The 18,301-nt window shown below is 39.7% G+C and overlaps 1 long non-coding RNA gene across 1 annotated transcript in view; it reads left to right on the forward strand.

Moving 5' to 3' along the window:
- Positions 1,315-18,301, forward strand: part of LOC106506013 — a 448,664-nt gene continuing 431,677 nt past the window's right edge. The window contains exon 1 of the long non-coding RNA XR_002338945.1: positions 1,315-1,776. This is a non-coding gene — a long non-coding RNA (uncharacterized LOC106506013). The remainder of the gene's footprint in view (positions 1,777-18,301) is intronic.

Raw genomic sequence — 18,301 nt, forward strand, 5'->3', positions numbered from 1 at the left:
TACCCAATTCAACCCCTATAATAATAAGACCAAGGAATGGGGCTGAGGAAAGGTAGGGTCCCCATTTACAGTGTCTCCTGTGATTGCTCTTGATGTTCATTTTAAAGGACTTCTCAAGTACCACCCCCTCAATCCACTGCAAATCCATTAATGCCTCTTATCCCTCCCAAATCTCACCCCCAATTCAGTGATTGCAGAAAAGTTTGGAATAGTTTGAAAAGCTGTAGGTTCTGGGTAGCCTGTAATTTAGAATAAAAAAGAAATGAGAAGAGTGGTTTGGTGGATGGATAGAAGGTTGGGTCAGGCCTTTTGAGTGGAGTGGGTATCTTGGGGCAGAAGGAGTTCACTTATTTCCCTAACAGAAAAATCTGTTCACTGGGACAGCTCACACAATTAGACAAGAGAAAAGGCATCCCACCTCTTACCTTGAACTGATTTGGGTTTGGGTTGGTTATTGCTATAGTTGATCCAAGTTGAACATTTGATCCAAATTGAGAAAGAGAATCAATAGCAATCAGGCAATACCATTTGTGTTTCATCAGGATGTAGGCACAAATATGTTGTGCCTCCATGCCATTCCCTCACTTCCAATAATTTCAAGGTTGTACAAACCTATCCTCCAGCTGCTCATATTGAGATCCTTGTGAAGTAGCAAACCCTTTCCCAGAAGTGGGGCTTAGCCGTTTGCATCATATATTGAAGGGCACATCAATGGAAATCTCTGACCTGTGTAGTATGTCTTTGGAAAAAGAACTGCAGTCTATAAGCTGAAGCTTCTGTTATTTGAAGGTCTTGGAACCTTTCCTTGGGAGTCTCAAAAAAACAGGTGATTCTGCTTCCAGAACCTGCTTTAGTTTATGATTGTGCTTGGAGATTCCTTTAATTCATAGAAGGAGTTATTCTTCAGTCAAAATAAAGGGTTCGGACTAAAGAAAGGTTCCCACTTTTGCCATTGCCCCACTGACATCTGACGGAGAATGGAGTTGGTTGGGATCCAGGATGAGGAGATTCTAATTTACAGAAACCTATCAGTTGTGTTGTCATCTTCATTTACCTCAGGGGTGCCCAAGAATCCTTGCAGGCTCAGACTTCCCATGCCTCAACTCTTCCAGGAGAGTGCAAGATAGCCTCTTCTAAAGTGTGGTCAGACCTAGGACTATGTAGCATTCATGGTTGATGAGCTGCCATGAGCTTCTGAGATGGACACTTGCTCCAGATCCTCTAACTTAACCCTCATGACAATCCTAAAGACATGTACTTTTCATGCCTCTTTGTCATACAAAGAAATGGAGCCTTAAGTGTCAGGGTTGTCTAGTTCAAAATCACATAGCAGTAAGTGGTGAAGTTGAGATGATTCACACTCAGATCTCTTTGCCTCTCAGATTCCCCTTATTCAGCTGTTTCCATAGAGCCCTTTGAGCCACAAGAAAAAGTGCTTGCTAAGCAACTAACAAATGTCATGAATAACACCATTGTTCAATAATTAAGAGGAAGAGAGGAAAGGGAAAGGAATTTAGAGTTCCTTCCTTCCTTTCTAAAAATGAATAATTTTGTCTAGTAACTGTGCTGCTTGAGGGCAAATTTGCATCCCCAATTTATCCAATCGTCGATGGTGCTGATTGCATTTCTCCAAACTCTGTGAGCTGCTGAGCAACAAAGAGCAGCCCAGAAAAGACTGGCAGAGACAGTGCACATCTGCTGGGAAGTCTTGGTTTACTCTGTGTGCCTGGGGTGAAGATGACTGAGGAAATCCTAGGAAAAGAAGCCTCCTCTCAGGTGTGAAGATGGGATCTTCAGTTCCCATTAGGTCTTACACATGCCACACCCTCAGGCAGGTCTCTCTGAGTTTTATTTTCTTAATCTGTATGATAGACACTATGTCACAATTTTATGTAGATAGTCATTGGGAAGATTAAATGGGGTGATGATATATGTGGCAGTTCCTATAACAATGCTTGGCTCCCAGTGAATCCATTATGGAGCCTAAATAATACTTCTGGTAAATGTTGTGTTGTAAGGGTAAATATTTCAGTGTCCATACCTCCTAAATCTGCTCCCCACTCAGGCTTTGGGGGCTTGTTCTCTCCTTCTCCTGGGTCATTCTTCTCCGCCTCTGTGTCTAGCTGTCATGTCTCATCATTTGGGTCTCAGGTTAAATGTCACCTCATCTTAAATATCTTTCCTGACCACCTCTATCTAAAGAAAACCACTCTGGCACAATCTCTTATTATAACCTTCATAGCTCTTTTACCTAAATTAATTATTTACTTGCTTGTTTATTCTCTCCTGCCTGTCTTAGAGTGCAAGTTCCTTGAGAGTGGGGTCCTGTCTGTTTTGCCTGCTGCTAAGCAACCAGGGCCTAGGCCAGTGCCATCCAAGAACAACAGAATGAGATGCATAGCTGACCGATGGTTTCCTGGTGGTAAAGGGAGATGGGTGAAATTAATTTTGATAGTGCATTTTATCTAACCCAGTGCATCCCAAATATTATCCTGTTCACATGCAATCAGTGTACAGTTCTTAATAATATATGTTGCATTCTCTTTTTTTCCACAGTAAGTCTCTGTAATCTGATGTGTCTTTAACACAGCACTTGTCAGCACGTGTATGATAGTCACACGTACCCGTGGCTGCAGTGTTGGACAGTTCAGACCTAGAAAACTAGCAGGCCCAGGTATTCAGCCTTTGCTGAACAATATGTGTGTTTTCCCATCTTTGTATAAATTGCTCCAAACCCTTTGTTTTTAAGTCAAGGACTTTAAAATTAGAAATTTTAGAGATTTCTTACTCCCTCGCTCCCATTTCAGGTGAGGAAATTTTGACCCTGAGTAGGAAAGGCTAATTCCTACATTGTCTTGCCTAAGGTTACAGAGGATACAAGAGCCAGGTCTGGAACTCATGTTTTCTTATTCTAAGTAAATATTTTTTCCGAATATTCATAATGATCTCAAGATTTTTACTCTTTGTGATATATACTGCATTCTTTTATTTCTGAACATGCCAAACAATTATATACAACACCCCTTGACATAGATAGGTCTAAGTTCCCAGAGTTTGGCATGAAACAAGTGACCCAATTTTAGGTAGCATTGGTATGAGAAGTCTTCATTCATACCTCATTCAATCGTTGAATCTAGACCACTCTGAAAAAACTTCTTCTTCTTTTTTTTTTTTTTTTTTTTTTTTTTTTTTTTTTTTTTTTTGTCTTTTTGTCTTTTTGCCATTTCTTGGGCCGCTCCCACGGTATATAGAGATTCCCAGGTTAGGGGTCGAATTGCAGCCATAGCCACTGGCCTATGCCAGAGCCACAGCAACTCAGGGTCTGAGCCGCATCTGCAACCTACACCATAGCTCATGGCAACGCCAGATCCTTAACCCACTGAGAAAGGCCAGGGATGGAACCCGAAACCTCATGGTTCCTAGTCGGATTCATTAACCACTGAGCCATGATGGGAACTCCTGAAAAAACTTCTTAAGAACTTCAGTTTTAGCTTAAAATGCAAAACCATTCATTTTCTTTCCATGATTTTACAAGCCAAGATGTTAAAAATTCAGCTGTCACTAACACACCTACAGAGCACGTGGCCAACCTAGCCACCTTCCTTCCTTTCTTAATCCCTGGGAAGAAGGCGAGCAGCTACTTGTGGGATGGCATAATATTGATTAATAGTGTCTCCAGGAAATCAGCTAAAGACAATTAATTTTTGCAGTGCCAGTCCTGTACTTTCAAGCACTCTATTGAAATTATGCATTGTTAATTGATACTGCTGGGAATTAGGAGCAAAGACCAGTTTGCCAAAAAATGAAAGCAGGACATGACTCTGTTGGATATTCACATTGACTGTCTACTTAATATTCCAGTGGGGAGGGGAAATCAGAGCTGTGATCTATCAAACCCACCAGATGAAAAAGTGTTGCTCCTTTCCTTTTGTTTTTAAGTCATGAACATTAGTGATTGTGTTCCAAGATAACGAACTGTCACTTCTGCCAACTGAGACACAGTGCATTTGTCGATCCTCTACTCTTGAACCTCTAGGGGCAAATAAAACAGTCCTTGTGCTGTGGTGTGTTTGCTGATTGAGTTCCCTTTTGGTATTTATTTGCATCTCCAGAGCACCAGAGAACCTGGCATCTGCCATTTTTCTTGGGCTGTGTCCAGGGAATGAGACGGAAGGGAGATTTCTGCAGCCACTGTGGAAATCTCCAAGGCACTGACCAGAAAGATCAGGTTGAATGTGGATTCTAGGAACGTGAATTTCCTTGCCTTAGAGAAAATTCATCATTCTTTATTTTAAAGCTTTTTTAAAATAACTCCAGAAAACAAGAAAAAACAATCTCTTAAAAATGGGGGAAGTGGAGGGTTCTCGTGGCTCAGTGGTTAGGAATCTGACTAGTGTCCCTGAGGATGCAGGTTTGATCCCTGGCCTTGCTCAGTCGGTTAAGCGTCCAGCATTTCCATGAGCTATGGCATACGTAGGCCAGAGGCTGCAGCCCTGATTCGACCCCTCTCCTGGGAACTTCCATATACGGAGGGTACTTCCCTGAAAAGAAAAAGAAAGGGGGGAAGTGGATGAAAATCCCAGATGTTATTGTTAAACTAAAATTTTTTTTGAGTTGGGCATTTCAACTCTGTTTTAGTTTCTAAGCTTCACTCTTACATTGGAAAATTGTTAGTTGCTCATCATTCATACGTTCTTTATGAAAGGAGCCCTTTGGTCTCGGTGAGATTGAAAATGGAGCTGACGTTGTTTGAGAAGCTTAACTGATGGAGAATCCGCTGACAATTTTGAGTGTGTGTGGTCAGAGATGTTTAGAGAGGAGTAAAGGCTATAGGCCATGGGGACTAGTCGACAAGGGTCCCACTCACCACTCCCTTGCTAGCTGTGTGCTCTTGGGCAAGAGACCAATTATCTCTCTCTCTCTCTCTCTCTCTTTTTTTTTTTTTTTTTTTTGCTTTTTAGGGCTAAACCTTGTGACATATGGGCTAGGGCTCAAATTGGAGCTGCAGCTGCTGTCCTACACCACAGCCACAGCAACTCAAGATCCAAGCAGTGTCTGTAACCTATACCACAGCTCACAGCAACACCAGATCCTTACCCCATTGAGTAAGGCCAGGGATCAAAACTGAGTCCTCATGGATACTGGTTGGGTTCATTACTGCTGAGCCACGATGGGAACTCCAAGAGACCTATTCTCTTTAAGTTTAGTTTATGTGTAAAATTGGAATCTTCTTAGACTCTATATTAAATAGTTGTGGGGAAGGTGAAAAAGCAATGTAAAACTTGTGGTATGTTCTAAACATCCAATAAACATTAGTGACTATTATTATTGCAATTCTCATTAAGTAAAAGTGCTTTTATCTCAGAGTAAAGCAACTGATGCCTGTGCAGTGAAATGACTGTTTATTTTTGATATATTACTAAGCAGTGCACGCTTTTGGCCATTTTTTCATTTTCTTAATTGAATTTACTTTTAGTACTTATATATATCTGAGTCTTGAATGTACACAATATTTGAAAATAACAAAGTCATCTATTAAAATCCTATAAACTGTGGCCTTCCACTGACTCCATGGCTTTCCCATGCCCAGATTTCTGAGATTTTTTTTTTTTTTTGAGAGACTGTGTTGTGAGTCCATGTCATCTGAAAATGACAGCCCTAATATAATTGCAGTAAGGGTCAAGGCACGATGTCACAAATTGGTTGTTGTCTGCCGGCTCTGTCTAAGATTCTATCCCCACAGTACCATGACAACCGGTTAGAAAGAGAAAAATTTAGTTAATCGGGCAGTTGTTTTAGCTACAGGAAGCCAAACAACTGGTTTCCATTTTATTTTCTTCTCCTTCGTTGCATCGGTGAGATTCTAGCCATTGTTCTGACATCATGCGTGTGACCTAAATCGCATTCGTGGACATTCTCTCTTTTTTTTTTTTTTTTTTTTTTTTTTTTGTCTTTTTGCTATTTCTTAGGCCGCTCCCGCGGCATATGGAGGTTCCCAGGCCAGGGGTCCAATCGGAGCTGTAGCCACCGGCCTACGCCAGAGCCACAGCAATGCGGGATCCGAGCCGCATCTGCAACCTACACCACAGCTCTCGGCAACGCCGGATCGTTAACCCGCTGAGCAAGGGCAGAGACCGAACCCACAACCTCATGGTTCCTAGGCGGATTTGTTAACCACTGAGCCACGACGGGAACTCCTCGTGGACATTCTTGAAATGGCTTTCATTGAGTATTTAAAGGAGTATTTGCTCCATTCAAAAGACCTGCCTTTGGACAGGAGTCTGTGAGGAGAATTGTAATCCAGTGGTTATGTGTGCTCGATGGGGCTCTGCTTCCGTGTTGGAGGTTTCGAGTAGTTTTCCTGTGGTTGGATGAAGGTAGGTGATTTTAGATCAGGCTCTTCCAGAGTAGTTTCAGTGAAAGCCTGTTTTGATGGTGGATGTTTGTGCATATGTATTTTTTGCTTTAAGGTCTACCCACATCTCCTCACTACTGTTTGCCACATATTGTAGGAATGAGTGTGGTGAAGCAAAACAGACTCTGCTGAGTCTAAAAGGAGGACTCTGTCAAGTCACTTCATTTTCCTAAACTTCTGTTTCCTCATCTGTAGTGTGGTGGTTTTTTTGTTTTTTTTTTGTTTTTTTTTTTTTTTTTTTTTTTTTTTTTTGGCGGGGTGGTGGGTGAGAAGGAAATGAGACAATACAGTGGCTATTTTTAATTTTATTTTTTTCATGCCCGGAGTGATGGCTTCAGTCTGTAGAACACACACATAAATCTTATTTTCCAATTCATGCCTCCTACCAATTAAAACCTTTTAAAAACCTTTTCTGGGGAGTTCCCTGGTGGTCTAGTGGTAAGGACTTGACACTTTTACCACTGCAGCCTGGGTTTGATCCCTGGTCTAGGGAACTGAGATTTGAGATTCCACATCAAGCTGCTGCAGGCCACTGCCAAAAACCAAAAATACAAAATGAACAAACAAAAAACCACCTTTTCTCTTCAAAGAGAAATGGAAGCTGCTGTCATATAATTTTTAATTAAAAATTGATCACCTACCCTTCTTGTGCTAGAGATTTGGATTCCCAGAAGAATTCTATGGTCCACCCTCTGATCGTGTGTGAAAGAACAAACAGGAAGGTGCTTGGAGATGGTTGAGGGATGACATGGCAGTTTTCTCTCCCTGAATCTCTAGGATTTGGTGGCAGTGACAAATGGCAACTCCCAAGCAGTTTTCAAAAGGCTTCTTTAAAACAAGCCAAACAGGAGTTCCCATTGTGGTGCAGCGGAAACGAATTCAACTAGGAACAATGAGGTTGTGGGTTTGATCCCTGACCTTGCTCAGTGGGTTAAGGATCCAGTGTTACCATGGGCTGTGGGTGTAGGTTGCAGATGTGGCTCGGATCTGGTGTTGCTGTGGCACTGGTGTAGGCCAGCAGCAACAGCTCTGATTAGACCCCTAGCCTTGGAACCTCCATATGCCTCGGGGGTGGCCCTAAAAAGACAAAATACAAAAAAAATTTAAAAAGCCTAACAGTTCCTGTTTAATTTGGCTGTTTATTGTCATTCTTACATGAAAAGAAGGAAATATTTGGCAAGAACAGACTTCAGTATGCCTCCAGAAGGGAGCTTCCAAGAGTCAGTGTGTCACTGGTCAGTGGTTCAGTCCACCAGGGGAGCATCATTTAAACTCAGCTTGCATAGTCCCATTTCTCTGTAGACTGCTTCTCCCATAACAGTCTCACCCTCATGATTGTTTTAACTTTTATTTTGCTTTTTTTTTAAGGGCCTAACCCTTGGTATATGGAGGTTCCCAGGCTAGGGATCTAATTGGAGCTGCAGCTGACGGCCTACACCACAGCTCGCGCAAAGCCAGATCAATGCTGGATCCCTAACCCCCTGAACAAAGCCAACCTCATGGTTCCTTTTAGTTGGATTCATTTCTTCTGAACCACCATGGGAACTCCTAACTTTTATTTTGAAATAATTTCAGACATAGAAAAACGTAAGCACCAGTAGCATAGAGTTCTACCCTTTCTCACCATATCGCTGTGCATGACCATGGACAGTGGCCTTCTTATTAGTTCAGTCCCTGTTATGAAGTCAGTCCCTATTTTGTAGCATTCCCAACTTGCCATATCATTGGTAATAATATTCTTCATTCCTTTCAGAATCCCATGAGTAGGTACAACGAAGGATTTTTCCTATGTATAATGAAGAAATTGAGACACAGGTCATAGAGACACCTAGGGCTTCTTTCCAGCAGCTTAGTTCTTTGTACCCTGTATTTTGCTACACCACTTCTTGCTCTATTTGTTTTTTTTCCTACCACTGTGCTTGTTCAAATATAGAACGACTTGTCTCTCTGAAGTGACTTTTCCTGTCTTCTCGGTATGGCAAGACCTAGTTCAGATACACAGCAGCATACCAGGGTGGGGAGGCAGTGGGCAGGGGGGAGGTGGTCCTTCTGCATGTAGGCAGAAGCCAATATGTCATCTGTAGAGAGTTTAACACAAAACAAAACTGACTAAAATTCATCGGCTTGTCCTTAGTACCATGTGCCAGCAATTGGAAAGAAGGTCAGTGATAAAAGACTCCTCTCTGTGGGGGGTACTTTCTTGCAAAAATTCATCACCTCTTTGTTTCCTTTATCAGCTTTACTGAGATATAACTGATATCTCAATAAGCATTAGGTATGTCATTATAACATTATGTGAGTTCAGGGGTGTTACCAAATCTACCTGTTGAATCGATGCATTCACATATATTGGAATACGACTATATCATAGTGTTAACACCTCCATCACATCCCATAATCACCATTTCCTTTTTGTGGTGAGAACATTTAAGGTCTACTCTCTAAGCAACGTTTAAGTATATATATTGTTGTCTATAATCACACTGCTGTGCAGCAGATCCCCAGAATTTATTTATCTTGTAACTGGAAGTTTGTATTCTTTGATCAGCATCTCCCCATTTCCCTCACCCCACAGCCCCTGGTAACCACCATTTATTTTCTGTTTCTATGAGTGAGGCTTTTTAGACTCCATATTTGAGTGAAATCATACAGTATTTGTCTTTCTCTGTCTGACTTACTTCACTTAGCATGATACTCTCAAGATCCATGTTGTGGAAAATAGAAGGATTTTACTTTATTTTTTCCTGGCTGAATAATGTTCCATTGTGTGTGTGTGTGTACCCTTGAACAACATGGGTTTGAACCACAGATCTACTTATTCAGGGATTTTTTTCAATAAGTATAGTACCTGTATTTTCATTTTACAGATTTTTAAATTAACTAAGTGTGGGGAAAAAGTCTGTGTTCAATTAGAGATTGTAGTATGTGGAATCAAAAGAACTAGTGTTTGAGTCCTGAATCTATCTAAATGGTTTCAGCTTCCTCTTGCCGTTGGGTGAGTCATCTTTGGTTTCTTTGGTTCTGAGGCGGAGATGGCAGTAAGTTAATTTTTGGTTGTGAGCAGTCAGTGCCCCTAACCTGCACATTGCTCAAGGATCAGCTGTGTATGTATGTCACATCTCCTTAAACTGGTGACAGACACTCAGGTTGCTTCCACGTTTTGACTATTGTAAATAATGATGCTGTTAACATGGAGTGCAGATATCTCTTTGGTATTCCATTTTCTTTCTTTTAAATGATTTTTATTTTTTCCATTATAGTTTGTTTACAGTGTTCTGTCAATTTTCTACTATACAGCAAAATGACCCAGTCACACACATATATATATGTATATTCTTTTTCTCACATTATCCTCAATCATGCTCCATCACAAGTGACTAGATATAGTTCCCAGTGCTATTCAGCAGGATCCCGTTGCTTAGCCATAGAAAGAACAAAATAATGCCATTTGCAGCAACATGGATGGAACTAGAGACTCTCATAGTAAGTGAAATAAGTCAGAAAGAGAGAGACAAATACCAGATGATATCACTTATATCTGGAATCTTTTTTTTTATTGTTTTTTTTTTCCACTGTACAGCATGGGACCCAGTTACACATACATATGTACATAATTTTTTTCTCCCATTGTGCTTTGAAGTAAGTATCTAGAATAGTTCTCAGTGCTACACAGCAGGATCTCATTGTAAATCCATTCCAAGAGCAATAGTTTACATCCATTAACCCCAAGCTCCCAAACTTTCCCACTCCCTCCCCCTCCCCCCAGGCAACCACAAGTCATTTTCTTTTCTGTGGAAAGCTTCATTTGTGCTGTATATTAGATACCAAATATGAGTGATATCATATGGTATTTGCCTTTTTCTTTCTGACTTATTTCACTCACTATGAGAGTCTCTAGTTCCATCCATGTTGCTGCAAATGCCATTATGTCATTCTTTTTTATGGCTGAGTAGTATTCCATTGTGTGTATATACCACATCTTCCTAATTCAATCATCTGTCAATGGACATTTGAGTTGTTTCCAGCTGTTGGCTATTGTGAATAGAGCTGCAATAAACATGCTAGTGTATGTGTCTTTTTCAAGGAAAGTTTTGTCCGGCTATATGCCGAAGAGTGGGATTGCTGGATCATATGGTAGTTCTATGTATAGATTTCTAAGGTACTTCCATACTGTTCTCCATAGTGGCTGTACCAGCTTACATTCCCCCCAACAGTGCAGAAGGGTTCCCTTTTCTCCACAACCCCTCCAGCACTTGTTATTTGTGGAATTATTAATGATGGCCATTCTTACTTGTGTGAGGTGAAATCTCATGGTAGTTTTGATTTGCGTTTCTCTAATAATCAGGGATGTTGAGCATTTTTTCACGTGCTTGTTGGCCATCTGTATATCTTCCTTGGAGAAATGTCTGTTCAGGTCCTGTGCCCATTTTTCCATTGAGTTGTTGGCTTTTTTGCTGTTGAGTTGTATTAAATTGCTTATATATTCTAGAGATTAAGCTCTTGTCCATTGCATCATTTGAAACTGTTTTCTCCCATTCTGTAAGCTGTCTTTTTGGTTTCCTTTGTTGTGCAAAAGCTCTTCAGTTTGATTAGGTCCCATTGGTTTATTTTTGCCTTTATTTCTGTTGCTTTGGGTATATCTGGAATCTAATATACAGCACAAATGAACCTTTCCATAGAAAAGAAACTCATGGTCTTGGAGAACAGACTTGTTGTTGCCAAGGGGCAGGGGAGGGAGTGGGACAGACTTGGAATTTGGGGTTAATAGATGCAAACTATTACATTTGGAGTGAATAAGGGGTGGGCTCTCAATTTTTTTCATTGGTGTTTGTGTCTGTGCCATTTATGCCAGCATCAAATGGTTTTGATGACTGTAGCTTTGCAGTATAGTTTGAAATCAGGAAATATAAAGCTTCTGGCTTCATTCTTCTTTCTTAGGATTCCAATAGCCATTTAGGGCATTTTATAGTTCCATATACATTTTGGGTTTGTTTTTTCTCTTTCTGAGAAAAATAGTATTGGAATCTTGAGAGGGATTGCACTGCCTCTATAGATGGCCTTGGGCAATGACAGTATGGATGTTTTAACAGTATTTTTTCTTCTGACCCCTGAGCACAGGCTATCTTTCCATTTCTAAGTATCTTCAATTTCTTTCATCCAAGCTTGCAGTTTTCAGTGTACACCATATTTGTATCTCCTTAGTTAAAATTTATTCCTAAGTATTTTGCAGGTTTTTATTTTATTTTATTTTGTATTTTATTTTTTTTTGTCTTTTTAGGGCTATACCTGTGGCCTATAGAAGTTACCAGGCTAGGAGTTGAATTGGAACTATAGCTGCTGGCCTGCACCACAGCCACAGCAATGTGGGATCCAAGCCTCATCTGTAATCTACTCCACAGCTCATGGCAATGCCAGATCCTTAACCCACTTGAGTAAGGCCAGGGATCAAACCCTTGTCGGGTTTGTTACCACTGAGCCATGATAGGCACTAGAGTATTTTACTGCTTTTGATGCTGCTGTCAATTGTTCTCTTTGTTTCTTTTCCCAGGTATTTCACTGTTGGTGTATAAAAGTGCAACTGATTTCTGTAGGTTCATTTTATATTCCACAACTTTACAGTTGTAACCACTTTTTGATGAAATCTTTAGGATTTTCCATATATGAGTTATTATATATGGAAATCTTATCACCTGCAGATAAAGTCAACTTTTCTTTCTTTCTGATTTGGATGCCTTTCATTTCTTTATCTTGCCTGATTGCTCTAGTTAGGACTCCCAGGAATCTGTTGAGTAAGAGTGGTGAGAGTTCTTGTTCCTGATCTTAGAGGAAAAGCTTTCAACCTTTCCTAGTTGAGTATGATGCTAGCTGTGGACTTGTCATATATGACTGTTACTGTGTTGAGGTATGTTCCTTCTATACTCACTTGGTTGGGAGTTTTCATCACCTTTTTGTTTCTATGGGATAGACTGTAGATCGCTATTAGAATGGCTAACATGTCATGTTACAGCTGCTTAATTATCTTTTCTTCATCCAGACCATGGGCTTCTTGAGAACAATAACAGTGTGTTACACACCTTTGGAGACTTGGTGCCGAGTACAAACCTAGAGTCAGTGTCTGTATAAATGATTTGAACATACCACAGTTATTCCCTTTATATCCTTCCTTGGAAGCATTTTCTTATTCACAATACAGTTTGTATACCTTCCTGTTCTGAAGAAATTTTGTAAAGGAGCGTCTAGTGTATGTATTTATTTATTTTATTTAATTTAATTTATTATTATTTTTTATTACTCAATGAATTTATTACATTTATAGTTGTACAATGATCATCACAATCCAATTTTATAGGATTTCCATCCCAAAACCTCAGTGCACCCCCCCCCACCCCACAACCTGTCTCATTTGGAAACCGTAAGTTTTTCAAAGTCTGTGAGTCAGTATCTGTTCTGAAAAGAAGTTCATTGTGTCCTTTGTTCAGATTCCACATGTCAGTGAAAGCATTTGATGTTGGTGTCTCACTGTCAGACTGACTTCGCCTAGCATGATAATTTCTAGGTCCATCCATGTTGCTAAAAATGCTGGTATTTCGTTCCTTTTAATGGCTGAGTAATATTCCATTGTGTATATGTACCACATCTTCTGGATCCACTCCTCTGTCGATGGACAGTTAGGTTGTTTCCATGTCTTGGCTATTGTGAATAATGTTGTGATGAACATTGGAGTACATGTGTCTTTTCGAGTCATGGCTCTCTCTGGGTAGATGCCCAGGAAGGGGATTGCTGGATCAAATGGTAGTTCTATGTTGAGTTTTCTGAGGACTCGCCATAGTGTTTTCCACAGTGGTTGTACCAATTTGCAATCCCACCAACAGTGTACTAGGGTTCCTTTTTCTCAATACCCTTTCCAGCCCTTATTGTTTGTAGACTTTTTGAGGATGGCCATTCTGGCTGGTGTAAGGTGGTACCTCAGAGTGGTTTTGACTTGCATTTTTCTAAGAATGAGTGATGTTGAACATCTTTTCATGTGTTTTTTGGCCACCTGTCTGTCTTGTGTGGAGAACTGTCTGTTTAGATCTTCTGCCCATTTTTTGATGGGGTTGTTTGGTGTTTTGGTGTTGCGATGCAGAAGGTGTTTATAAATTTTGGAGATCAATCCCTTGTCAGGTGCTTCATTTGCAAAGATTTTCTCCCATTCTGTGGGTTGTCTTTTCATTTTATTTAGGGTTTCCGTTGCTGTGCAAAAACTTTTAAGTTTAATTAGGTCCCATTTGTTTATTTATTTATTTATTTATTTTGTCTTTTTGCCATTTCTTGGGCCGCTCCCATGGCATATGGAGGTTCCCAAGCTAGGGGTTGAATTGGAGCTGTAGCCACCGGCCTACGCCAGAGCCATAGCAACGCGGGATCTGAGCCGTGTCTGCAACCTACACCACAGCTCACGGCAATGCCGGATCGTCAACCCAGTGAGCAAGGGCAGGGACTGAACCCGCAACCTCATGGTTCCTAGTCGGATTTGTTAACCACTGCGCCATGACGGGAACTCCCCATTTGTTTATTTTTGTTTTTACTGTCATTACTCTAAGAGGTGGATCTGAGAAAATATTGCTGTCATTTATGTTGGAGAGTGTTTGGCCTGTGTTTTCCTCTCAGAGTTTTATAGTATCTGGTCTTATATTTCGGTCTTTAATCCATTTTGAGTTTATTTTTGTGTATGGTGTTAGGAAGTATTCTGATTTCATTCTTTTACATGTGACTGTCCAGTTTTCCCAGCACCACTTATTGAAGGGACTGTCCTTTCTCCATTGTATATCCTTGCCTCCTTTGTCATAGATTAGTTGGCTGTAGGTGTGTGGGTTTAATTCTGGGCTTTCTGTCCTGTTCCACTGATCTATATTTCTGTCTTTGTGCCGGTACCATAAGGTTTTGATGACCACAGCTTTGTAGTATAGTCTGAATTCAGGCAGCCTGATTCCTCCAGCTCCATGCTGTGGCTAGGACTTGCAAAACTATGTTGAATAGTAGTGGTGAGAGTGCACATCCTTGGCTTGTTCCTGATCTCAGTAGGAATTCTTTCAGCTTTTCACCATTGAGAATGATGTTAGCTCTTGGTTTGTCATAGATGGCCTTTATTATGTTGAGGTAGGTTCCCTCTATGTCCACTTTCTGAAGGGTTGTTATCAGAAATGGGTGTTGGGTTTTGTCAAAGGGTTTTTCTGCATCTATTGAGAGGATCATATGGTTTTTATACTTCAGTTTGTTAATGTGGTGTATCACACTGATTGATTTGTGGGTACTCAAGAATCCTTGCATCCCTGGGATAAATCTCACTTGATCATGATGTACAGTCCTTTTAGTGTATTGTTGGATTTGGTTTGCTAGTATTTTGTTGAGGATTTTTGCATCGATGTTCATCAGTGAAATTGGCCTGTAGTTTTCTTTTTTTGTGGTGTCTTTGTCTGGTTTTGGTACCAGGGTGATGGTGGCCTCCTAGAATGAGTTTGCGAGTGTCCCTTCCTCTGCAATTTTTCGGAATAGGTTCAGAAGGGTAGGTGCTAGCTCTTCTCTAAATGTTTGATCGAATTCTCCTCTGAAGCCATCTGGTCCTGGACTTTTGTTTGTTGGAAGTTTTTTAATCCCAGTTGTAATTTCAGTACTTGTGATTGGTCTGTTCATCTTTTCTATTTCATCTTGGTTCAGTCTTGGAAGATTGTACCTTTCTAAGAATTTGTCCGTTTCATCTAGGTTTTTGGTTTTATTGGCATATAGTTGCAGGTAACAGTCTCTTACGATCCTTTGTATTTCTGTGATGTCTTCTGTACCGTCTCCTTTTTCATTTCTAATTTTATTGCTTTGAGTCCTCTCTTTTTCTTGATATGTTTGGCTAAGGTTTATCAATTTTGTTGATCTTTTCAAAAGAACCAGCTTTTCACTGCATTGATCTTTTCTATGGTTTTCTTCCTTTCTAGTTCATTGATTTCTACTCTGATCTTTTTGATTTCTTTGCTTCTGCCAACTTTAGGTCTTGTCTGTTCTCTCTCGAGCTGCTTTAGATGTAAAGTTAGGTTGTTTACTTGAGCTTTTTCTTGTTTCCTGAGGTGGGCTTGTATTGCTATAATCTTCCCTCTTAGAAGTGCTTTTGCTGCATCCCATAGGTTTTGGAGTGTTGTATCTTTGTTGTCATTTGCTTCTAGGTATTTTTTAATTTCCTCTTTGATTTCTTTAGTGATCCATTGGTTGTTTAGTAGCATGTTGTTTAGTCTCCACGTGTTTGTGTGTTTTGCAGTTTTTTTTTGTTGTTGTTGATTTCCAGTTGTACAGTGTTGTGGTCAGAAAAGATGCTTGAAATGATATTAATTTTCTTAAAATTACCAGGGCTTGATTTGTAGCCCAGAAATGTGAACAATTTTAGAGAATGTTCCCTGTGCACTTGAGAAAAATGTTCCCTCTGCACTTGAAAAAAATGTTGTTTTTGGATGGAACATCCTATAAATATCTATAAGTCCATCTATAATTCCATCTGGTCTAATGCTTCGTTCAGGGACTGTGTTTCCTTGTTGATTTTCTGTATGGATGATCTGTCCATTGCTCTAAGTGTGGTGTTAAAATTCCCCACTATCATTGTGTTATTGTCAATTTCTCCTTTTAAGGTTGTTACCAGTTGCCTTATATATTGTGGTGATCCTATGTTGGGTGCATATATATTTAAAATTGCTATATCTTTTTCTTGGATTGATCCTTTGATGATTAATTAATGTCCTTCCTTGTGTCTTAAAATATTCTTTAAGTTGTGTTTTGTCTGATATGAGTATCACTATTCCAGCTTTCTTTTGATTTCCATTTTCATGGAATATTTTCCTCCATACTTTCACTTTCAATTTGTATGTGTCCTTAGAAGTGAAGTGGGTCTCTTGAAGACAGCATATATATGGATCTTATTTTTGTATCCATTTAGCCAGTCTCTGTCTTTTCGTTGGGACATTTAGTTCATTTACATTTAAGGTAATTATTTATATGTATGTTCTTTTTTTTTTTTTGTCTTTATGTCTTTTGTCTTTTTTGTTGTTGTTGTTGCTATTTCTTGGGCCTTTCCCGCGGCATATGGAGGTTCCCAGGCCAGGGGTTGAATCGGAGCTGTAACCACCAGCCTACGCCAGAGCCACAGCAACGCGGGATCCGAGCCGCGTCTACAACCTACACCACAGCTCACGGCAACGCCGGATCGTTAACCCACTGAGCAAGGGCAGGGACCGAACCCGCAACCTCATGATTCCTAGTCGGATTCGTTAACCACTGCGCCACGACGGGAACTCCTATATGTATGTTCTTATTGCCATTTTATTAACTGTTTTGGATTTGTTTTTGTTGCTCTTTTTTCTTCCCTTCTCTTGTTCTCCTCTCTTGTGGTTTGATGACTGTCTTTAATGTTGTATTTGAGTTGATTTTTAAAAATTTGTTTGTATTTCAATTGTAGATTTTTGGTTTGCATTTGCCCTGAAGTTTTGGTACAGGAGTCTAAATATATATATACATGAGATTGTTTTAAGTTGTTCTTCTCTTAACTGCAAGTGCATCTCCAGTGTCCTGCATTTGTACCCTCCTCTTCTCATGATTTATGATTTTGATAGCATAATTGTGTGTGGATGATTTGCATCTAGTAATTTTAAGTTATATAATTGAATATTATAACCAATGATTTAAAAAGTTGAATGGAGCAATCTTATAAAATAAAATCCAGGTAGGCAAAAGTACCTGGGAACTCTTGGGTACCTTTAGTTGAGTAGAATTAAAGTGACACAGTTTATAGGACTCTTGATAGCATCGTGAAGCTGAGTACCAGATTTGGAATTAGAGAGACCAGAGACCATGTCCTGGCTCTGTCCCTCACATCACAAGCAATGACTGTGGGCAACTATTTGTTATCTCTGGCACTTAACTTTCTCATGTGAAAAATGAGTGCTGTGAGAAGTAAGTGTATAAACATGAATGGTATGTCTGATTATTAGCAGTGTCTGGTAACTAAAATTACTAATGATTATTAATTCTCAAAATTTTTACCTAATTGTGAATATTTCAGAGATCTATATAGCATAATTAATTTTTGTTAATATAATTTAATGTTTTAACATATAAAACGTGTAAGTTTTCATAAATTCAAGGGGAAAAGAGGCAACTTTGCAGCAGAAAAAATTTCCGAAGATATTATACCAATTTTGGTCCATTGAAATGTAAACTTTTGAATTGATTCTACATGAAGATATCAGGCTGAGGAAATCATTTCTATCTTGACAAGGGTTTAAAATCCAAAGGCTACAAATACAAAATATCCTTGGAATAGTGTTACCTTGTTCATACTGAACATAGATTTATTTGAAATGAGCATAGTAGAAGCCCTATTATCTGATGTGATTGGCATTGGCCAAAAATTTGTTAGTAAATGAAGAGGGATTCATGAAAACTATATATATTTCAAATTTTCATGTTTGCCCAAAATTTTTTTTTCTTTTTTTTATGACCACACCTGCAGCATATGGAAGTTCCCAGGCTAGAGGTCACATTGGAGTTGCAGCTGTAGGCCTGTGCCACAGCCACAGCAACACCATATCCTAGCCACTTCTGAGCTTATGGCTGCATTGGATCCTTAACCCACTAAGTGAGGACAGAGATTGAGCCTGCATCCTCACAGAGATGTCAGGTTCTTAACCCACTGAGACATAGGAGCTCCTCATGTTTGCCAAAATTATGAAGAGAGGTCAAGGCCTTTTCTTTAAACGTAATTTCTTGATTCAACCTCTCAGACATCTTTCTTGCATAAACCACAATACATTGTCTTCTATTTTTGCTAATTTCAATTTCCTAAAAGCCGAACTAAAAGTTAAAGAGTTATGA

The sequence above is a fragment of the Sus scrofa genome, chromosome 14, assembly GCF_000003025.6.
Source record: "Sus scrofa isolate TJ Tabasco breed Duroc chromosome 14, Sscrofa11.1, whole genome shotgun sequence".
In the NCBI taxonomy this organism is placed as follows: Eukaryota; Metazoa; Chordata; class Mammalia; order Artiodactyla; family Suidae; genus Sus; species Sus scrofa.